The sequence below is a fragment of the Orcinus orca genome, chromosome 5 (genome assembly GCF_937001465.1).
Source record: "Orcinus orca chromosome 5, mOrcOrc1.1, whole genome shotgun sequence".
Lineage (NCBI taxonomy): Eukaryota > Metazoa > Chordata > Mammalia > Artiodactyla > Delphinidae > Orcinus > Orcinus orca.
This window is the reverse complement of record NC_064563.1, coordinates 139742149-139766540: the sequence shown is the minus strand read 5'-3', so window position 1 is coordinate 139766540 and position 24392 is coordinate 139742149. Positions and strand designations below refer to the sequence as shown.

The window sequence follows — 24392 nt, the reverse complement described above, 5'->3', positions numbered from 1 at the left end:
TGATTTTGGTGTACCTGTGAGAGGAGGTGAGCTTGTGGTCTTTCTACCCACTATCTTGGCTGATCTCTGTGGGCACATTTAGTTTTAAAAGTTGGGATTCTCATACAGAAGTGTCCTGCAGATATGGGGCCATATTTATTTCACGTATTTCAAAAGATTCTCAATATTAAGTGTGCCAGCTCTTGTCTTTATAAGCTATAGAAATATCACCACATCCCCAGGGTTTCGATTCCAATTTTTCTTTCCCTCTGATTGTTACTTGCAGAAGATAGTGGTGCACATTCCTTCATACGTCATGAGACCTGGGTTAGGAGACCATGGTGGCTGTGCTGAATGGGCTGTTGTATCCCAAATTTGCCTGATCACAGACTTACCTTAGGGGGCCTTTTAAACTTGCATATCCCCACACCCATTGCAGATTTGGGTTTAGAGATTTTTTTAAGTCCCCCCACTCCCGCTTCCTGTAAGTTTTATGATCAAGCAAGGTTGGAAAACACTGCCATAGATGAGGAGATCCTGGCAACTAGGGAGAAGATGGAGATCCTATATGACCAGTTTAATCAACAACAACAAAAAGAATTGAGGTATTGAAGTGCTTGAGCTCCCCGAGAAAGAAAATCTGGCGAAGTTGTAGAGGATCCGGGTGCAATTCTTAGAGGATGCCATGTCAACGGGAGGAGCAGAGGAGGGGAGAAGAGGGCCTCATGGAGTGACCACAGAGAAGACATAACTTCAGCACACCTGCCATCTCATTTCTATCTTTATATTTTATTTTTTTATAAGGTATATATATTTTAAATTCAATAAATACAGCTAGATTATTCTCCAAAATGGTGGTACCAGTGATGTAGAAATGTTCCATCTTTACCAACACATGATATTAGCCATTTTTTTTTTTTGCCATTCTGATGTGATGGTATAAAGTAGCACCTCACTGTTGTAGTTTACATTTATTTGATTTCTATGAGTTTGAGCATTTCTACATATACTTCAAAAAAAAATTAAGTTCAGCTATATCATTATTTTCTTTAAATTAATGATCACTATTATTATTTGGCCACTTCATTTATACTGGACACTGGGCTAAGCATTTTTGTTATTTTTTCTTCTCAACTTTGCGAGGTGGTATTACCATTCCTGTGTAATAGATAAGTAAATGAAGGCTCAGAGAGGTTAGGTAGTTTGCACAAAGTCACCCAGCTGAAGCTTGGATGAACTGGACAGAAGCTAGGTCAGTCTAACCCCAAAGATGATAATTTTAAGCATTGCCTTGTATATACTGCACAAAGTACCACTGCTACTTAGAGTGAACATTATTTTTTCTATCAAGCCTGTTCTTGTTTCCTTGGGACCAGAGAAGTTACCAATAATTGAGAGACCAGTAATTTTAATGTAGGATCTTTATGTTTGAGTGTTACTGAATGGCTGAGTGACTGCTGGCAAGTCAGATAAGGTCTCCATTCAGGAGTTTACCCAGCTGTAAGCCAATGAAGACAAGGCTAATCTCTAGAGACACTGAGGGAAGAAATTCTGGAAACCACTTTGGAAAAAAGATGCTCAATAAAGAATGCTATTAAACACACCAAGCAGAGTTAAGTGATTTGGAAAGAAATGAAAACGCTTTACAGTTCAAGAGGAATAGATAGACATAAATAGTGCTATTGAAACATGTGTCAGGAGGGGAAGTAACTAAAGAAACGGGGACTTGGGGAACCCTGGGATGGAACTCTGTGCTTAGGGTGTCCTTGACTGGCATTTATGGGACCATACATGCAAAGCAGGTGGTTATAGACCTGAAACTGGGTGGAAGGGGAAGGAGGAGATGAATTTCAAGACTGTTGTGCATCCCCATCTCTACAAAAGCAAGAGCAAGGGACAGAGTGGGGTCAGAGGCTGATGACGAAGGGCACCACGAGAATACATCCATCAGGGATGCTTGAGTACCAGGAATGTGCTCTGATGGAATCGAACCTTCCTCACATCCGTCTGTGGCAGGGGCTGAACCTCACCCTCTGAGGGGTGCGAGGCAGCTATGAGATGAGCTGCTGAAAATATAAGGGTTGCCCAATGTGTAATCATGTAGGCAAGAGCAAACTGTAGGGACTTAGAAAAAAAGATAATCTTAAGAATCTGAAAAAGAATAGATACATGTGTGTGTGTATATATATATATATATATATATATATATATAACTGAATCACTTTGATGTACACTTGAAACTAACACAACACTGTTAATCAACTATACTCCATATAGTTAAAAAAAGTTTATTTGGAAAAATAAAATAAACAAACCAACAAAAAAGAAGATAATCTTCACAGAGACAGGTCCACAGGGGACAAAGGACAGAGGGGCCCACAGTAGCCTTGGCTCACAGAGGCATTTCTTCTCAGCCCCGTTATCCAGCCATCAGGGGAGGAAATGAATGGGCTTCTTACAGTCCTGGGGTCATCCTGTCACTGGGGCTGCATTAGGAAAATTCCCCAGTTAGAGGACTCTGGTGTCTCCCAGGCTGAGAAATGAAAGATTCTTTTCAAAAGCAGATTATCAAAATTAGGTACATTTACCAATGTTCAAAACCATAGGCAGTAAAGGTCACTGATTCAGTGTTAGACAGAGACCTGGACTCAACCCAGGGTGGGGGGATGACTCACTCCTGGACTAAGTGTTTACTTTTCCTTGGGTGAGGCAAGCACTGGGCTGGACCTGAGAGTCCCCAGGAGGAAGGAAGATTCTCTGACTTCGCTTGGCTCACAGCCTGAAGGGACGAACAGAGACTAAACCAACCACCTCATAAGGTAAGATGTGACCCAAGATGACCAAGATCAGGAGCATGGGCAAGGGTCCCCAACTCACACTGGGGTGGGTGGAGGGCAAGGGGGTTCCACGTCTTGTGGAGGAGCGTGAGTCCCAGTGACCCCACCAGCTGGGCACCGCTGGGGAAATCCCTTATCGAGTCTCTCCCTTCCCTCCTGAGAAGGAAAGGTGATAAACTCTGGCTCCTGCTGGTCACATGCAGCAAGTGTGCTCTCCCCTCCGTCTATCAGTGACAGCATTTTCCAGAAGAGCATTATTTGGTGATATAGGGTGGATGGCATCTCTGTATCAAGAGAAAGGAAAATATTTGTTTAAAGGCGATTTTTTTTTTTGCCCTCTTTTCCCAACATCTGGCCTCTTTTGGCTCTTATTTGCTAAGCAGTTGCAAAGGTTTCATAAAGGGGGAAAAGAAAGCTCCATCTCATTCTCATGGCAGGTCGGAGGGTCTAGGTATAGGCAGTCCTCACTTTGCTTAGTAGTGTGAGACCATAAAGATATAAGCCAAAGCTAGGCGAGGCAGCCTTGATAATCAAAGACAAAAATTACACAGGGAAAGGAAAGCGTCAATATTCCAGAAGGAAGGTTTGAGATATATTTAGCTAGGAAATCACAGCATAAAGCAAATCACCTACATTTAATTGGTCTGGCAGCCCCTTCATGTTTGTTTCGCATATAAAAAGTCCTTTGTTACGGTGCATGGATGAGAAAATCTGGGTCTTGGACTCAATGTGTGTGATTGCTGGAGGACCACCTCCGCTAAGAGAATAAGAGTTGGTTGAATTCCTTTTGTTGTAATTGGCGTACCTCAGTTGGTGATACTGTAATAGAGGCAGATGGTGAAGAGGTTCTTCTGCATTCAAGTAGCCCTTTGCATTAAGAAAGCTTGTCTGTCTGTAGAGGAGGAGAAGGGGAAAGAGAGAGAGAGATAGAGGGAGAGAGGGAAGGAGAGGGAGAGAGGGAGAGACAGGAAGAGAGAGGGAGAGAGGGAGAGAGAGAGAGAGAGGGAAGGAGAGGGAGAGTGAGAGAAGAAGGAGAAGATGATGTAGGTAGGGACAGGAACAAATGTGAAGGGAAATGTGGCGGTTCAGAGAGGGACACTTAGAGAGTGACCAGCTCCTTGGTGAGCTTGGTTTAGAAAAAGAACACATGTTGGCTAAAGACTGAAGGATTTCTGGGATTGGCTGAACGGGTACTTCTCTTAGGACTTAAAATTTTCCATTCTTGGCCTGTTGTTTCTCCTAGATTCTGTTGGTTGCAGGAAGGATTGGTGATGCATTTAGCAGGAAGTTGGCACCTCCCTTAGGCCTGAAGGGGTAGGGAAGCAAAGGTGTACGTGGGGGAGAGAGACTCCTGAAGGGGTCGTGGCTACAGGCAGAGGAGTGCCGCCATTGCAGTATGGCGGCACAGAAGGCACAGAAACCTCCGTGGCACTCAGGCTAAGAGAAAGCTGCGTTTTCAGTTGTATTTTGCTATACTTAAAAAAGAGTGTCTTGGGTCAGGTCCATAGTGGTAGTCACGTGGTTTTTAAGACATATGTAATTTATAAATCTGTTCTTGGTTTTAAAATAAACAAACAAGCAAATGTCTCAGCTATTCTTTCTAGAAGCTCGTCACATTTTCCCTTTCTATAGATGGCTGCCTTGGACAACGACAAGCCATGGAAATCCTTACGATATGTTTACATTCTCAGGCTGCTTATATCTCACTATCATTTAGTGCAGGCTCTTCACAAACAGAAAAAAATATTGATCTCTTCCTTCAAAGTCATACATTTTAATATAGTTTAGCATACCAAGTTGTCAGGGTTTGATCTCTTGGGTCATAGTTCAAACTCCTTCTAATCCTATTTTCCATATTTCTAAATTTCTTGGGCAGTTTCAAGCACAAGCCAATCAGTGTCAATAAAAAAATGTAACAGGGTTATACTTTGTGCAGAGCCTGATGGATTTTGGATGGTCTCTCTGACACCATGAAGGTGTTTGTTTTTGTTGTTTCACTAGGTATTTCTTATCCTTACCTCCTAAGAGAGTATAAGTGAGTACAAATTGTTCTAAGTCCTTGTTAGCTTTTGAGGTAAAGAGGTAACTCCATACCCAGAAGAAACTGAATGTATGTGGTGGATTGGGGCTGGGGGATGATTAATTTTATGTGTCAACTGGCTAGACTGTGGTGACCAGTGGTTTGGTTAAACCCTAATCTAGATGTTTCTGTGAATGCATTTTTTAGATATGATTAACATCTACAATCAGTTGATTTTAATAAACCATATTATCTTCCATAATGTGGATGGGCTTCACTCAATCATTTGAAGGCTTTAAGAGCAAAGACTGAGGTTCCCCAAAGGAGAAGCAGTTCTGCCTCTAGGGCAATGTAGAAATTCTGCCTGAGTTTCCATCTGTCAGACTCAAGACTACAGCATAAATTCCTAACTGAATCTCCAGTCTGCCAGCTTGCCCTATGGATTTTGGACTTCCTAGTCTTTATTTTATTTTAATTAAAAAGTTTTTTATTGGAGTCTAGTTGATTTACTAATGTTGTATTAGTTTCAGGTGTACAGCAAAGTGAATCAGTTATACATATTCAAATATCCACTCTTTTTTTTTTTTTAGAATCTTTTCCCATATAGGCCATTACAGAGTATTGAGTAGAGTTCCCTGTGCTATACAGTAGGTCCTTATTAGTTATCTATTTTATATATAGTAGTGTGTATATGTCAGTTCCAATCTCCCAATTGACTTCCTAGTCTTTATAATCGTAAAAGCCAATTCCTTAAATACCCTATTGGTTCTGTTTCTCTGGAGAAATATGACTGATTCAAGGAGGGGAGGGATTCGGGGATCGAGGCGAACCATCAGAGAGATCTGTCTGTCCAGTGCCACAGTGCCAAGCATAACTGTCCTGAAGATGGTGTGGCTACTGCAGTCAGGCTTATGATGAGGGATGGAATCAAGGAGGTTTTCCCCATCAGACTCCTGGCAGGAAACAGACTGTGTACTACAGGGGTTCGTTGAAGAGACAATGTCAGAGGTCAAGGGGTAAAGGAATCAGCAAGGTGGTACACCCAAGGGTAAGCATCAGTGGGAATCTGTTAATTCCCTTTGGCTTAAACAGAGCAGGGGTAGGAATTGAGATCTATGGGAGATGCCTCCCTGATTCAGGTTGGGACCACAGGCAGAGAAATGCAGCCATTGGCAAAACTGAGGGTTGGCAGAGAGGGTGTAGAAGAAATAAGTGCCTGGTCTTTCCCTCCTCCAACCCCAATCTTCTGCCAAGGCTCCCATTGTCAGAACCCTACCAGAAGCCACAAGGTAGGGAAGCTCACTAGAAAAGTTCATAGGCCCAGCCTCCTGGGACACTGAACAAAAAAGAGAAGCCCAGAGAATGGGATATGGGGGTGAACAAAAAGAAAATAATCAGGTCGCATGGGAATCTATCTCTGCAGAACTCATAATAACCTATTCACTTTCAATAAATTATAAGCTCAATCTTATTAACTGAAGAAAAGAGAATAGGTTATCTTTGGGTGATACAGGTATTCTATTCAACAAAGCAGTAGAGGGATGCCAATACATAACCTGTGATATGGGGAAGAGAACCCTTAGCCTCCCTGGGGCTAAGATGACCTTAATTCTCAGCCACGTGGGGCAGGGGCTCCTTGACTTAAATCCTGTCCTCCTTTCTCTTCTCCCACCCGTCACCTAAATAACCAAGCCCCCGGTTCCTGCCCAGAGTCACAGAGCAGCACAGCATGAACAATTTCAGAGTTATGCCCTGGGATAGAGGTTTATCATCAATGGATCACCTCATTAATAACTACCCAGTTTTCTATGATAAGACAAGGGTTCAACCTCTAAAGTGAGCATTTGATTATCTGCCTATCCTTCCTAAGTAATAGCATTCAAGGACATGGGAGTAACATATAATGCTTCCCTTGACTTGTTTTAAAGCAGTAGAAACCGTGGCTCTTGAATTTAAATGTTTGTTTAATTTATACTGAACACTGTGCCCTTAGTGGAGTTTTTACAATCCTCTGCAATTTTATTGATTTTGTATTAAGGCCCAGCACACCATCTCTGTGCATATGAACAAGTTCTTGAGTCAGGAGATGTTGGGTACTTATTGAGGACTTAATGCTAGGAAATGTGCTAAATCCTGGTTATGCAGAGGTCAGAATAGTCCCTGTTTTCTGGGCTTACACAGATGGGCCAGGGAGACCAACATGCAAATGGTAGTAGCAGCGAGGTAAGAGCAGTGATAGAGGCATCCAGAGAGGAGAAGCATCGTTCCTAACTGGAGACCTAGCAAGATGATGCAGAGGAGGAAACACTTCAAGATTCTAAGTCTTAAAGGAAGACTTAGAGTTAGCTCCATGGTTGCGTTTGGGGGGAACCCAGGGGAGTGGCATTCTTGGACGGAGAGGGTAACCAGCTTGGAAGAGCAGAGGGTTTGTGAGTGGGGTGGGGAGACTGATCAGTTGGATCTAGTACCAATGTTATAGTCTGGACCTTATCATGAGTTCAAGGAGGGATCCCAATGCCTTCCAAGGAGGGAAGAGGCATGATAGGATTTTAATTGTATGAAGAAAAAAATCCGTGTAGAGGTGTGTAGAGGTGGGTGGAGGCTGGGTTGGAAGGTGCTGGGGCAAGACTGAAGAACTTTTAGAACTAGGCTAACGAGGAGACTGTTACATCTGTTACACTGTTACATCAAATCCAGCAAGAAATTATAAAAGTCTGAACTAAAGCCATGGTTGGGGCATGGGAGGAGAGATAGAGTATGAAGAGGTTTCTGAGATGTGATAACAGAACTTTACCAGAAGCGTTCTGTTATCCAACTTGGTTGGCAACACAGATAATCACCAATACAAATGATGAAAGAGGAGAGCAGGCTTGTGTGTGGAGAAGAGGTCAGTTTGGTGGAGCAGCCTGTAGGGTGTCCAGTGGGGGTGTCTGGATGTGGGAGGACACAGACCTGCAGGTCAGGAGGAAGAGATGGAAAGGATTTAGTAGTTAACACTAGCAGGGGGAAGAGGCCACTAGGAACAACTGCAGAGGATGAGAAAATAAGAGAATCAGAGATGAACCTACTATTCCCTGTACTTTTATGAATGTTTGAAATAACTCATCATTTTAAAAAAATTCAAATTAAGAAAAAAGAACAGATGGAGGAAGAGAGATCTTTCATGGATAAAGATGTAGCAACCACAGATTGGGGAGTTCATGAGTTCATGCAATCAGAATGCTGCAGGAATGGGAATTCCTGGCCACAGGAGATAGAGAAAAAGACAGACAGACAAGTTTCCATTGGATTTGGAAATTAACAGGGCATTGGTAACTCAGCCAAAGCAGTTTCAGGGGTAGCTGGTGGTGGCATGTAAGGAGGGGAGAAGAAGAGAGAAGCGTAAGCTATTCCTTCAAGAAACTGCACTGGGAAAGGAAGGCAAGAGAGAAGTGGCTAGAGAGGATCTTGGGGTCCAGATTCAGAGAATTGCCTCTCTCTTTTTTTAAGGCAGGCAGAGCTAGAACAAGTTATCAGGATGAGGGCAGAGTCAGGAGGAAGGGGGAGGTTCCAGACACTTGTGATGGTACACAGGAGGAGCTCTAGAGGAGGTGGAGACATCAGATTGGAAGCAGAGGTGAGAGTCAGAGGAGTAGAAGGTGTAAAGACAGAATCCCAGTTTCCCATTTCAGAGGCAGAGCTGGTCCCAGTGATGAAAGTCTTAGGTGAAAGAGCCTGGAGAAGCTCATGGATGGACACCTATGACCCCAACATAGGAACCCAAGTCTCCGGTGAGTGTAGGGGGTAAATGAGGGGAAGGTAGAAAACAGTGCAGAGGAAAGTTAGAGGGCAGTGTAGTCTGAAGAGCCCACACTCAAAATATTTAAAAGACTGACAGCAGGAGGCAAAGGCAAAGCCGGCCGCAGCTCCTGTCCGTTCAGACAGCCCTTCAGTGGGTGTGGAAGTGGGTACCAGCCAAGTCCAAGAGGCTCACAAGGGGTGCAGGTAGAACCAGGTTTCAGCTGAGAGTTGTTGAATCAGTTAAAGCAGGTTTTAGTCTGTGTTTACCTAAAGTTGAGGGTTTCAGAGGATGCTGTAGAAACGGGAGAGAGTAGCATTAATCAAAAAGCTAACAGATGGAGAGACGTCATTACAATTACCTGTGATGGGTCTGTTTTAAACTTATACTATCCCGGATAACCATTTAATTATTGCCAATAACTCTACTTGCGTTTTGTAATCCTCCTTTCTCACGAGGACGATGGATGCCGTTCTTATGGGCCTTACTCAACGTGTCAGGTCTCACTAGAAGGAAAGCATAGGAGCTTTGACAAGAGAAGTGTAAATGGCGTCATAACTTATGACTTCACTAATTCTTTGCACCTATTGCCAATATTTGCCAACTGTTCATCTGAAATATCACCATAATAGTGTTCAAAATGCAGAGCTTGCTATTAAAATGGGCCTTTTAAAATACCATGTGAGTTTAGTTAACACACAGTTAAGACAATCTTATTTTATTTATCTATACCTATAACTAAACATATACGTTATATTATCATACTATAGTATACTATATAATGCTATGTTATATTGTATTTCACTTGTGAAGGTAAGGGTAGTATTCTAATAGTGAAGTTCATTACAGTCACAGTGCTTGATGTGTGTATGGTTACGTATCTGTACCTATACCTATCAATTTGTACCTCTACATCTGCAGTTTTTATGTTAGGAGGAAGGAAATACCCTAAAAAGTATATTAAAATCTTCTGAGGTAACATCTTCAGAACTACTGAAGCTAAATTATTTTGAACTCTGTAATTTTAAAATGGAAGTTTGGGTAAAAGTTTGTTTGCAAATTGTTGAATGCAATCACTCAGCCAGAATTTTTACTTGAATTATAAGACTATGTTGCTGTGCAAAGATCTTGAAAGACCAAGAAATGACATAAAATTTATGATATAATTTTCTAAAAGACCAGCCATCGCTTCTTTAAGAAATGCTATCTTCATTTGTAACACTCAGGATACCCTGAAATTTATAATACAAATAAGATTTCTGTGGTATTGAGTCCGCAACCCACACATAACAGCCCAGTATATCTTCATTAACAAGAAACATTTCTATTGATTTCATTTTGCGATGTTTCATATTACATATAACAAATATGTATGGTCACCTAAATGAATTATTACAATCCAATTTGCAATGATTGCATAGGGTTATTGTATTATCTCTAGGATGCTTTAGTCTCTGGGTGTCAAAACTGTTTTTATTTAATGGAATAACATGGAAAAGTTAATCAGACTAGGTTAACCTCTGTGGAACTGAAGGTCACATGCATTTACTCTCAGCTGGAAATGGAGGAGCTTTCAGTCTTGGACTGGGGGTGGGCAAAGGTGGAAGAGAGAAAGCCAGGAGGGATTTAATGCCTGTGTTCCTCTAGCCTCACTAGTATCATTTGGCTTATGGGGCATTTCAATAACTGGATTTTTGATTTAAAAATTTCCTGCAAGGAAAATAAAATGAATACAACATAATTACAATACATAATACAATACATACATAATAAAATCAATACAAACATAATAAAAAACATAATAAAAAATACAAACATAATACAAACATAATAAAACATAATAAAAAATCAATACTGCTGTTAACATTTCTGTTGTATCTTATTGAACGACTGAACTTCAGGCACATTCAGCTCTGCATACACCTGCAGCTGCTCAGAGTTTCTGACCAGGGCTGGGGTGAAGAGGACCTGCAAAGAAAGAGTCTTATTTTCAAAATTATATTTCCAAGATAAATGGTACTTCTTATAATGTAAGTCCTTTCACTTCCAGGCCAGGAACACAGAGGTAGAGAAACTTCCCTTTCATTTCAACATCTTTTATTTGATGAGCACACAGAAGATACCAAGACTAGTGTTCACTGAACATATCAAAACTTGTTTCTTCACATGGTGCTTTCCCTTTCAGAGCAGTTCCTGTGAGGTTAGGCTTTTGCCGCCGTGAATGTGTGTGATATTTTTGTCTTGCTATGAAGGTACTTGCTTGCCCTTACAGGACCTGGATGCAGAGGTGAGTGGCTGTAAAGACATTCGATTTAAAGGCTAAGGGGAAAGCATTGCCCATGAATTAAATCCTCTATCGTTTCAAAGACCCTTTAAACTTCTGATCAAGATGGTTGACCGCGATAATTGGGAAAATTCCCCTTCTATTCCAAATATAACAAAGACAAAATCCAGAGGTGAGCTCAAAAGCTGGGAAGGGAGATCTCCAGATGCCAGAAACAAGAAGCCAGAGTTGGAGGAGAAGGAGGGCCGGGGACTGTGGTTGGAGTGTCTCCCAGGGGTCTGGGTTGTAACAATGCACTGGCAGGGAGTTCAGGCGTCAAGATCCCTGGATGCAGGAGGAGAGACTGAACTCCCAGTGATAAGGACCGCCCATCAATGAAATAGGGATTAAAACTCCACCCACCAGCCCCAGATGTGGGCTTTATGCTCTGGACCTTGGGTAGCAAGAGTTACTTGAGGGAAATCAGAAAGCGCAGGCTTGCACAGTATGAGTGTGAGACTAAATGTACACAGCCAGATCTCAAGCCAAAAAATACCACTGAAAACAAGTCTAGCACAACATGAATGTAAAAACTAGCCTGGGACTCCATAGAGTCTGCAGGAGCCAAAGTTAGCCTGTCCTCCTAAGGTGACCTCCATAACCCAGGGCACACAGGTGGAATTCTCACAAGGGCCTCATACAGAAGAGCCAAGCTTACATCTCACACACCATGCAAGCTTGTATGTTCTCATTTCCCACAAGTAACTAAAAAATTACAAAACCCACAGTGACATTCACCCCTTGAGGGAGGGTCAACAGATGCAACAAATGGGAGAATTCACTAAGAACTGCAGATAAGAGTAATGTCCACAGAATTTGAAAATAGGCATGATTTAGATGATCAAGGTGAAAAGCACAAATAGATTTTGTAATGCAAGATGAAAAGCAGTTGGGTTTGAGAAAGAAACAAAGATTGCTAATGCAAGTGAAGAAAGAAATCATTTTGAAGTTAAGGCTGAAAAAATAAAATGCTCAAAATACAGCTCAAAGAGACAAAGAGATGGTACAAATATGAAACAGAAATTGAGACAATGAACACAAAACAGGAAGCTCCAAAATATAGCTGAGTTCCAGAAAGAAATTAGAGATAGAATGAAGGAGAGATAATAGTCAAAGACATACTGGTGGAGAATTTTCCATAATGAAAAATCATTAACCAGTTTGCAGTAGAACCCTAAATCTTGAAGAGGATACATAACATGGTCCAAACCTAACTCCTTGGAATTAAATTACAGAATATGTAAGATGATATAAAAATCTTTAAAACGCATACCTGGGCCTTCCCTGGTGGTCCAGTGGTTAAGACTCTGCCCTCCCAATGCAGGGGGCTCGGGTTCGATCCCTGGTCAGGGAACTAGATCCCGCATGCCACAGCTAAGACCCAGCACAGCCAAATAATTAATTAATTAATTAAAATTAAATTAAATAAAATGTGTACATGAAAAGGAGCTGCAATCAAAGTGACAGCAGACTTTTGATTGGCAACAAGACATGTCAGAAGATGATCAAATACTATTTTCTAAATGGTAAGAGAAAGTAACTATCAACTTCATATCTATACTCAGTTAAATGATGATTCAAAAGGAGGGAAGCTTTTTCCAGCAGCTATGAGCCTGGGATGCTGGCAGGGCTGCTGTCAAGTGTTATCATCATCATTTCCCTGTTTTCATTACCCTCAGAACTCTCTCAATATAATTGTTTCACTCCCTGATATGAGTAAAGGTAAAATAAATACATTTACAGACATACAAAGACTAAGAGACTTACTACCTGAAAGAGCAAATAAAACAATGCAATACTGAAAGAAGAAAATGGAAGCTATAAGGAATCAGTGGGCATCAAAAAGCAAGAAGGTTGTGAAACGGGTAAAAACATTTTACAAATCTATAAGAATAGCAATAATAATATTTGAGGGGATATTTGAAATGAGAAGGAATTAAAATTCTAGACCACAATGTCATAGGTGATAGAAAGGCAATATTTAGGGTGGAATTAAAGATTCTTATCCGGTGGGAGAGTAGAGTTATTGGTTAGCATCAAAATCTGAAAAAAGATAGTTGTGTATGCTTAATACTATAATAATAAAAGTAGAGAAATGTGACTATATAATTTCAAAAGAAAAAAGAAACAAAAACAGAGCTGAAGGCAGGGAAGAAGGAAGAAAGAAAAAAAAGCAAGGGAAGTGAAAGCTAAAATAGACCAAAATAAATATAAATAGATTAAACGTTTATTAAACCATCAGTGAGATGGGAAAAAAGTTCCCTCATTCATTGGATACTCTGACAGCACCCTGGTTGCCCTATTCTCCAGGGTCAGCATGGGTGGAAGTAATTTTTCATGACAAGAACCCTTCATTTCACTCTTATCTTCATAAGAAACGAAGTCTTATCTGTCATGTCTTTCTGCAGATATGATCAGATCCCGGATCAAGAGTCTCCACTAACGTAATGATGGTGTATTTCCAGGGGGCAGGGGTAGGAGAGTTGATTTTGATAGCTCTACCCAGATTTAGTGAACACAGGAAGGCTGAAGAAGCAGTGAGCCTATTCCTACATGGAGCAGATGGAGAGATGCCAAAATGCAGGCCAAGTAGTTAGATGAGTCACAACATGGGTGAATGCCTTTACTCAACGAGTGCTGATAACCGAATCAATGGCCACACACACAGAGGTTTTGTGAAAAAGACTTTGGGGTTTTAATTGAGGTTTGGCTCAATAGGATTTGACCACTAGATCAGCTAATGTGATTTTAGAAGGCAATAATGGGGGTAGAGTGTCCATAAAAGGGTATGATTGTGTGATAGACCCTCTCTACTTATTCTTATCTGACCACAGCTGGGAGGCTAAATTCAAAGGTAGGTCCAGAGGGCATCACTTAGATGTTAATAGTTGTCACTCTCTATCTCATGAATACTTACAGGAATAAGGGGGAGGGTGTGCTTATCTTAGAACAGAAATGCCATTTGTCCCTAAATATTCCATGAGTTGTATGGTGCATGGACAATTGGACCTCATCTTTGTGGCCTCAGTAAACAGAACTGGAACCACTAAGAACTGTGTAACCAAATTGTTCAACAATGACAGTTTCAGGAGGTAGAGAACTTCTTATTGCAGAAAGTGTTCAAGCAAAAGTGAGACGACTTTCTTTTGGCAGTTTTATAAGGGATTGATGCACTGGGTCGGGGGTTGACTTTTCTGGCCCCTAATCTCCTTATCTACCCTATCTACACCTAAGGCCTTGATGCTGTGTTTTCCCTGACACTTTCAGTGAGTATCCAGGGTGGGAGTGATGCCTTTTATATCCCACTTATGATTCCCTCTTCAAGCCTCATGTGTATTTGTGATGCTGACACAATAAGGCAAATCCTGACAATAAACTAAAGGAGAGAAGAAAAGGTCTCTGTGAAGGGGATCCCTTCATCTCTATTCAGAGCATCACAACCCTTGTGGTGTCTTCAGAATTACCTGAGGATACTGCATGATTCCTGGGTTCCTGTTAAATTAGAACCTTAGACTTATGGCAGGAAATCAGCATTTCTAACAAGTTTCGCAAGCGATTTTTATGCGCACTTAGGCATAAGAACCGCTACTGGATTTCAACCTAGCCTCTGGTGACTGTTTGAGACTTGTTTTTCTCAGACATTTTCTGCTCTGACAACCCCAATAGATGACATTCTCACACAAACCCTCTCAGATGTCTTTGGTGCTGGGACGTAAAATAGGCAATAGGTTATATGCAAATCATATTTAATAAGCTGTTACTACACCCTTGTTCTTGCTCAGGATGCAGTAGACATAGATATTCATTGAGGACTGATAATGGCTATACGTTCATCCACTCATCTTCCATCTACCATCCATCCATCCACTCATCCATCCATCATCCCTCCATCCATGCATCCATGCTTCCATGCTTTCATCTATCCATTCATCCACCATGCATTTCTTAAACATCTACTATTGTTTGTAGTGTGTGCCAGTCGATGGTGGGGAATAGGTAAGAACTGATTCACCACTGAGGTTAGAGTAATGTTTGTTCTGCCCTTATATCTATTGTGCCTTTCACCAAGAGACACAGTGACAATAAATGAGCTCTTTGGAAGTGTGTCCTTGATTGTCGCTTCCATTGAGGCAGCACTGGCACAGTGGAAACACTGAAGGCATTGGAAACACCTAGAAGTGGTCTTGAGTGCACTATATGACTTTGGTATCTATTAACTCTCTGAGACTCAGTTTCTTCATTTCTAAAGTGAAATGATAAGAACAATAATAAAATTGATGTGAAGATACGAGTGTCGTACAATTTAAACCTTCTCTGAATAGTAGAGGAGTGTGTGTGTTTGTGTGTGTGTGTCTGTCTGTCTGTCTGTGTGTGTGTAATATATATCCAAGCTCTGGAAAATGCTATTGAACTTGAACTACAGAATTTTCCCGCTTTGAGGTGTATGTACCCACTAACTCCCATCAGCCACTGGCTGCTCCCAGTAGCATTAATTCCTGTCAGTTCCAACCTGAAATGTCTATGAGCAGATCAGGTTCTGGTGGCCAGAGAAAGCCTTTAGGCAAAAAATTGCAGGTGCTGGAAGTTGGACTTTGGGCCAGAGTGCACTGGAAAGGGAAGGGCCAAAGGGATATGGACAGGGCACCCGTAGTGTCTGCTAGTGTGTGTGTGTGTGTGTGTGTGTGTGTGTGTGTGTGTGTGTGTGTGTGTGTGTGTGTGTGTGTGTGTGTGTGTGAGGTTATGTATGTGACCTTTAGATGGGGACTGCACCAGAGGGCCTTTAATCACGCAGAGTCTGAGACAATAGACGATGGTTGGTCTGTGTATGGGATGCAGGTAAACCACCAAATGCTTGAGAGTTGGCTGCACATTTGCTGTCACTACTTGGAACCTCTCACTGAGACTGTCCTTTCTTTCTGGGGTTTCAAGGCATTTTGGTGGCCCCTTGAGCAGCCATATCCCACTTTCCAGCTCTGTCTTTGCAGCTTGGTTTTCATTCCTGAAACACTAGCCTTCTGTAGCTTCTACCAGAAACATCCTCTGTCCTCTCTCTCTTCTCGAGAGCTTTGTTTAGTGTGGATCCAACAGCCGTTTCCGGACAGCACTGATGTAGAGACACATCCACAGAAGTTCATATGGTCTTCTGATATGAACAATCTGGTGCACAGAGCTTCAAAGCAGATACACAGAAAGTATAACCCTCTTCTCATGTGTGTACTCCTGGTATAAATCCTAAAATGAACTTTCCTCCCAGGCTGTGGGGTTGAGAACCATCGCGCCCAGTACATGACACTTGCAGCGTCAGCCGCCTACGGTGAATGGCCTGTACCTTGTAGACCCTCGACCCTGCTGGTGAGCCTTCTGTCTCTAAGCCACAGTGTGTGGTGTTAGAAATGAAATGGAATTCTGTCTCAGGGACGAAACTTCCTCCAAGTCTCTGGAATTAAATGAAGGAAGGAGTGGACCTGAGTTATTGTCACAGCTTAAAGGATTTCTACTGACCAAAAGGCTTGATGGAATTTCAGTCCTGGGCTCTGCATCCGCCTCCTCTAGGGACAGGTTCTGTGTCCATAATCAGCAGAACAAAGGCCAGCCAAGGCCATTAATATTTCAAAAAGGTAAACATGGAAATGGCATTACGAGTGATGCATTGCTCCTCCAGGGCAACTCTTGTGGACTGAGTGAAGGATCCTTCAGGAAGCTCCTGTAGCAGCTCGGTGTCTGTCTGGTGCTGCGTTCTTACACCCTGTTGTAGAAATAAGCCTGGTGTGTCCTAACTCCTTGTCTTCCCTGAATAACTGCAGTCCTCCTCCATTGCCAGTCTTGGTTCACCATGCTGCCTCCACTCCGTTCCTGCACCATGAATTTAGGAGTCCCAGGCTTCTCCCCAACCCCCGTCCCACATCCTATCGGCTTGATCAATAGATGATGTCAGACCAGGATGCACCACACGTCGGTGATGCTCTGACTTGTGACGGTATTTACTGGGCCTTCTATGTGCTCCAGCAGGGAGATACCAATAGAGGATGACACAGCCTCTGATGTCAGAGCATAATCATGTGTGCAGGGAGATGGGACAATTCATATAAAACAATGGCCACCAACTTAGGACACCGCAGTGGCCATACCAGCCTCAGGGTTGGAATGTGTGTCAAAGTAGGAGTGATGTCTGTTGGCACTGAGACTCAGGAAAGCTTCAGGAGAGTGGACATTGAATTGCCTCTTGAAAGATGAGCTGAGGGATTATTCTAGTGATGTCACAGAGGCCTGAGGGCACAGGGTCCAACATATGCTGAGTTTTAGGGGAAGCACATTAAGTATTTGTTTGTATTGCAGATGCTGATGAACTTGGAGGTGGCAGTACTGGGTAATGGCTAAAAAGTCAGGCTCTGGAACCAGACTCTGGTCCTACCGCTTACCAGCAGTGGGGCCTCTGTGCCTCAGTTTCCCCAGCTGTAGAATGGGGATAATGAGAGTGGGGACTCTAAAGTCCTGGTGTGGGAACCGTATCTTGAGGACTGAAGGAGTTGGTAATTCTAAAGCACTCTGACTCATGCCTGGTCTACGTTAGAGGTGATGTGGCTGTCACTGTCATTATTATTAATTACATAATCGCACAGGAAGAACTTTTCTCACTGTCAAATGGGAGAACCCAGGTCTGTGTGGGAAAAGTGATTTTTTTTTTAAGGATACCATAACTAGTAGCCAGCAGAGATGGAACTCAAGGCCAGGGCTCCTGACTCCCAACTGATCATTTCTCTGTGTCAAGACTAGGAGGCTGTGACACTTTACCTTATCTTTCTAGGAGAAGACAAAATTTTGTCTGAAAATGTCTGATATGTAACCATATTGTTCCCAGAAACCAAGATCAATAATTCTGAACTGTATCAGAATGCCACAGGAAAGTAAATGATTCCACAACTTCAACCACAGCGCTAGAAGCACCCAGCTTCTGCTGAGCACCGTGCTGAGGGCTTGGGGAGAGATAATTGCTGGTATGTTTTCCTCTGTACTTTGGAAACTTAAAGTGGAGAGGAAGAAAAGACAAGGCAGAAAGGCCTACCAAAAAACTACAACAGCAGAACTTGTGTAGTGCTTGCTGTGTTTCAGACTCTGTTCTGTGAGCTCTACGTGCATTAACTCGTTTAATCTCATCATAACACTTTGAGGTAGATTGTATCATTAAACCCATTTTCCAGGTGAAAATACTGAGGCTTATAAGGGCCATTATTTTGCCAAGTTAACACAGTTAGAAAAATAGCTGGAATAGAGCCCCAGCTTCTGCCCAAAGTCTGTGCTCATGTCTATTTATTAAAAGGGAAGAATCATATTTTAATATTTATTAAAAATGATATGTCATTTGTAACAAATTATCTAGTTTAAGTGAAATTGAGCTTCAGTAATATTTTCCTCAAGCTATCAAAAATATTAAATACAATTTCCATTTTTAATCCTGAATATGATGCATTATTTATTTTGAATAATCAATTTTAATAGCTAGTGACACATATAAGGAAGTATTTGTCACTGTTTTGGGGGGAAGGATATAAACTAAATTTTAAACATACTTCTAATGAGAAAATGAGTAAGAATAGAGTTCTCCTAGATTACATCCTCAATCTTTAACATGTTCCTCTGGCTTGATGTATTAAGTTGGACATTTCAAGGTTTATCTCATTGTTATATAAACAATCTTTCCCCAATAGTGGTGCTCTAGGGAATCCATGCCTTATGGAAGGGCAGATTTAGAAGTTAGTTTTGGGGATTAGAATGTTCTTCCTCATACAAAGAACAGCAGGATCCCAAGACAGGTGACTAAAGCCCACCTGAGCTGTGTCACATCATCCAAACTGGGCTAGAAGAAACACCGCAGGTACATTCACTCCACGGGCAGGTGTATCAAGAGTATTAACATGTGCTGGGCAAATACCTCCTTCCAGAGGCGTGATGTAGCGTCTCCCCTTCCCTGCCAGGGGCTGGCTGTGGGGGTTGCAGTGGCTGTCATGGTCACCTACAGGGTGGTGGCTGAAAGGAGTGGAAGGAAGGGGATTGGGGGCTGGCGAGTGAGAAGCTGGTCATTCCTAGGTCCAGGGTAGTTAAAGGGTCTAGGGATATCTCTTTAGCCAGTAATCTTCATGACCTATTATTGTCTATCTCCCCGCCACCTTTTTTTTTTTTTGGCTTTTTTTGTAGATCCCAGTGATGGGTCTGCATGAATCCTGTACCATCACCTTCACTAAAGTTTCTCTCCCTTGAAGCCCTCTGTAGAACAAGACACATCTCAAAGCTTCTCTCTGATTCTTCTGCTTCTCAAAGAAATGACCTGGAAGTTTTCTGTGACGAGATTGTACTGAATAGTGTTTCCCCCAAATTCATGACTACCTGGAACCTCCAAGTGTGACCTTATTTGGAAATGGGGTCTTTGCAGATATAATTAGTTAAGAAGAGGTGACACTGGAGTAGGGTGGCCCTTAGATTCAATGACTGGTGTCCTTATAAGAAGAGAAGAGACACCTGCAGTGACAGAGTGAAGAAGGCCATGTGAAGATGAGGCAGAGGTTGGAGTGATGCTGCTATAAGTTGAGGGGTATCTAAAGCCACCAGAAGCTGCAAGAGGAAAGGAAGGATTCTTTTTTAGAGCTTTCACAGGAAGCGTGGCCCTCCTAACATCTTGATTTTGGACTTCCAGCATCCAGAACTATGAAAGAATAAGTTTCTGTCATTTAAGGCCCTCCATTTTTGGTTATCTGCTATGGAAGCCCCTGGAAACAAACACCAGGAAGTTTTAGTGGGGCTTTTCAGTTGCCCACCCAGCCTATTACCAGCCACTACCCAGTGTTTCTAATAAAGCTGGGAGGGGAGAAGGAGGACATTGGAGTAAGAGACGTCCCTCTCAACATGAAGACAAGTGAGACAACCCAGGGAAATACTAAAAGATTGGAGGTGCCCGAAAGAAAAGGAGACTTGCCTTCCCCCACTGGCCATTGGCTTAAGAAGTGGACTTGCCGATTTGCCTCTCTGAGAGACATGGGAGGGGAGGCAGCCTGGACAGAGGGTGGGCGTGAAGCAGGCTGAGTTTCTTGTGGGTCAGTGGACATCCCAGAAAGGAAGCTGAGCTTGAACCATCTTGCTGGTACCCAGCTAAGAAGAGTGTCCGTCAGGCACAGGAATCCTAGCAGTAAGAGGCTTTGGGATTTTCCCCTGATGTAGGGAACAGTGGGGCAGGGTTGAAAGAGGTCAACCAAGCACCAGGTTCTGAATGTCAGGGAATTGTGCAGTAGGTGGGGGCAGAGAAGGGAGCTGACAGAGCCCTCAGAGCTCATGCATGCACCCCACAAGACAGCCAGCATTTGGACGCTGCCATTCAGAGGAATCATAAGCCAGGTGGCCAGCAGAGCTTCAAGAACCACCCAAGAGAGCATGCCAGTAGCGACCACTTAAGTGAATAGGCCTGTGTCCCTTTCTGGTGCCTCCCTGCTGCCCCATCAACTGAGACAGCTCAGGCAGCAGGGTGTGGGCGTTGTAGAAGCAGATCTCATCCACCCTTCAGCATTTAAGGTCCCAGCTCAAGTCTGCATAGAGGGAAGGAGGGCATGGGATTTACATCAAGATTGAGATTGAAGCTTTGGAATGCACCAGTGACTAGGAAGGTATGGATTCTGCCCAAGATACTGTTAAGGGGTGTTCAAAGGATGATTCGACAGAGCAACGTGAGAAGGGCCATGTGTAGAAGAAACAAAACCATTTTGTGTTTGTAACCCCATGTTCGGAGACTCCTTAATAAACCGTTACAGTCTCAAGAGTTTTTGCTGTATTTATGTATTTACTCATGTGATAGGGACACGAACAGCAGTGAATGGACTCGTCTGGTCTTCATCTTCTCATTTTCAACTGCAAGCCTGTTGGGAAAGGGACAGGATCATTGGTGTTTTCCCTCAAGACTCTTAGTGCTTTGAGACCAAGAACTTGGGCTTGTTTCTCTGTCTACCTTGCAGTTGTCAGATGAGCCCAGTGAGTGCCAGCTGAGGAATTCAGGAATGGATCAAAGAATAAATTGAGAATAAAGACTGAGAATAAGGACGGAAGACATCTCACCTACATTTCAAAAGGACCCTCCAACCCCCCTTTCTAGACATTTTACCTCAGGAGTCAGCATCACGGTTCTGGTGTGGAGGACGGCAAGACAGCAGAGTGACTATACTATTCTGTGGAAGACATGGGGCTTGGGGGGCTGAGGTTCCCTCATCCCAAGTGAATGCCAGTTAGAGATGAGAAGTAAGGGTCAGAGCTTGGGGGAGGAGCTCTGGGAGGGGAAAGGGGTGGAGAATTCTAAGCAGTGACTGCCGACGGGGAAAGGGAGAGAGATTCTGTGTTTGTGTTGTCTACATGGAACACACCAGGGCAACCGTTTTTTAGGTCGAATACAGCTATGATATAGAGATGTATATATTAAGGAAAGGTGTTTAGCTTGTTTATATACGTCCCTTAAAATGTTTAATATGGAAGCAACCTAAATGTCCGTTGACAGATGAATGGATAAAGAAGATATGGTATATATATATATATATACACACACACACATATACAATGGAATACTACTCATCCATAAAAAGAATGAAATAATGCCATTTGCAGAAACATGGATAGACCGAGAGATTATCATACTAAGTGAAGTATGTCAGACAGAGAAAAGACAAATATCACATGATATCACTTACATTTGGACTCTAAAAAAATGATATAAATGAACTTATTTATAAAACAGAAATAGACTCACAGATGTAGAAAACAAACTTATGGTTACCAAAGGGGAAAGGGGGGGAGGAGGGATAAATTAGGAGCTTGGGATTAACAGATACACACTACCATATATAAAATAGATAAACAACAAGGACCTACTGTATAGTACAGGGAACTATATTCAATATTTTGTAATAACCTATAATGGAAAAGAATCTGAAAAAGAATATATATACAGTTGTATAACCGAATCACTTTGCTGTACACCTGAAACTAATACAACATTGTAAATCAATTATACTTCAATAAAAAAAAATGTTGCCATTCAAATTGCTTCAAAGGAAAAAAACTGTTTAACAACTGCGTTCTGGAGAGGAGTATATATTTGTGGATGCGTAAGAGCAATGCGGCTATGAATTAGGAACTGGGAAATAAGTATCCTATTGCATGCATATCTTCATGTCTTTGCATCTTCAGGTGAACTTTGGTTTTAGACAGCACAATGCCGATCCCAAGACTTGAGTCATCCTGAGAGATTTTATTTCAGTGGTGCAGTGTTCTATTTTATGAGAGAATTTTAGAAGAGAGAACTTCCATCGTAGCCATGTACTGAGGTGAGCTTTAAATGTATGAGTCTCAGGGAACAGTGGTATGCTCTCAATGAAACATCAAATTAATGATAAACTGCTGACTTGACAAAAAAAAAATCTACTGAATTCTTACTCAGAATATCTTTACTTCTAGCCAATGAGGTTTTTGTTGTTGTTTGGGGGATGCAGAGGCATCATAATGTGTAGTTAATGAAAAGAACATGTGTTTTCACACTAGCACACTTATAAGTAAGAAATATGAATGCTTCATTTGGAAGAATAAATTGGCTAGTCAACATAATGTATTTGACAAGTTTGGCAAGACAAATGAGAAAGCTGATTCGAAGGACTCCATCTTAAAAAAAAAAGAATCATATTGTGGAGCTGCAATTACTTTTCAACTAGAAGAAATAAAATTGTGCATCTTCAAAATATGCAGAGTATCCAACTTGCAACTAATCCTTAATTTCGAATCAATAAGGTTTAATATTTCACCAGCAATCATAGGTTGAAATCAATGCTGTCATGGCTCTTCAGAAGAACAGAAGCTTATGAAGCAAAGAACTGAAGGCAGTCATCCAGGGATGAAATAAAAGAAGTATGTTTTGCAAGGTTTTTGTGAAAGGAAAAGCTATAGCAGCCCAACCCATCCCCTGGAGGTCTTTTCCTGCCAGTTTCAGTATGAGGTTCTGGTGGCTCATGAAAATGGGTTCAAAAGACGTAGTGAGAAAAAGAACGGGGACATCATCAGCCTGCTGAGTGTTCGAGAATGAGCCAGGTTGGGACATCATTAGTAGGTGTCTTTGCCTCATTATTCTTTCAAACTGGGAACCCTGATGTTTATGTTGATAAACTAAGGCACCTGTATCAGTTAGCTCTTACGGCATAACAAACTACCCCAAAACGGAGTAGGCAAAAACAATAGACATTTTCTTCTCTCACATGTCTGTGGGTTGGCAGTTCGGGCTGGGCTCAGCTGGGCAGTTTTTCTTTTTTCATCCAAGTTTATTCATGTGTCGGCCATCGGCTTCTGGGTTGGCTGGGGCCTGGCCAGTCTAAGATGCCAACAGATGGGATGGCAAGTCTCTGTTGCACACGGTCTCTCATCCTCCAGCAGGCTAGCCTGGGCTTGATCTTTGCAGGATTCCAAGGGGTGGAAGTATGCAGGACCTCCTGATGCCTGGGCCCCAAACTGGCACCCTGTCATGTCCACTTTATTCTTTTGCCTGAAGTAAGTTATAACAACAACGCAGATTCCAGGTAGGGAGAGGTAGACTCCATTTCTTGATGAGAAGAGTCACAAAGTCACATTGCTAAGGGTGTGATTATATGGAGAACCGAAGGACTGTGGCCGTTTTGCAGCCTATCACAGAGCTACTCTTAGGATTAGTCAATGCCCCAAAGAGCAGCAGACCTCTGGCACTTAATCACTGTTGGAAACACCGTTTCCCCAAAGAGGGTGCCGTATTTAGAGAGAGGAAATGGCTGGGATTAGAAGTATCTCCTGATTATCTTCTCTGCAGTTTTCAGACCCCTTTACAGGAGAAAATAACAAAACACATAGTCTTCCCCTGAGAACTCCAGGGGCAGGTCCTAAGAAGAGGAAATAAATAGAAGAGGATCTTCATTGTGGAATGAAACATCATGGTGATTAATTTTTAAATGGTCGGTTCTCAAGGGAGACAACACCTTGCATTGTGAGAAAGCTGAGGGAGAGGCTCCAGCAACAAGCTCTGAGTGCGATGTGGAGTCCAAACCGCTGGCAGTAAAATGTTATGTCTAAGCAGCTGGTAAGGTACAGGAATTCCCATATGTAAACACGTGGCTGGGGGGATAATGTTAACTTAACCACAGTCTGGGAGCCTGTATGATGTCCAAGACGTGTAAATCCCAACAGTGTCAGCCGCCACAGCTGGGTGGATGCGTGCCCTCGAGGGTGCAAGCCTTCCAGAACTGTGAAGGGGAAGAACTCAAGGCTGCGTGCTGCCTGTGATGGGCACCTGCTCATGCCTGAAAGTCTTTACTGTCTTTTTAGTTAGTTCCTGGTAACTAAACAAGTCTTCAGAGGTGACTACTCGGTGCCTAAATTGTCCCCTTGTTATACTCATAGGATGACAAGCCATTT

General features: G+C 42.4%; 1 long non-coding RNA gene across 1 annotated transcript in view; it reads left to right on the top strand.

Moving 5' to 3' along the window:
• Window positions 1-1095: 1095 nt before the first annotated feature.
• Window positions 1096-24392, top strand: part of LOC125964405 (uncharacterized) — a 39633-nt gene continuing 16336 nt past the window's right edge. The window contains exons 1-3 of the long non-coding RNA XR_007477401.1: window positions 1096-2798; window positions 17797-17932; window positions 19131-22291. This is a non-coding gene — a long non-coding RNA (uncharacterized LOC125964405). The remainder of the gene's footprint in view (window positions 2799-17796; window positions 17933-19130; window positions 22292-24392) is intronic.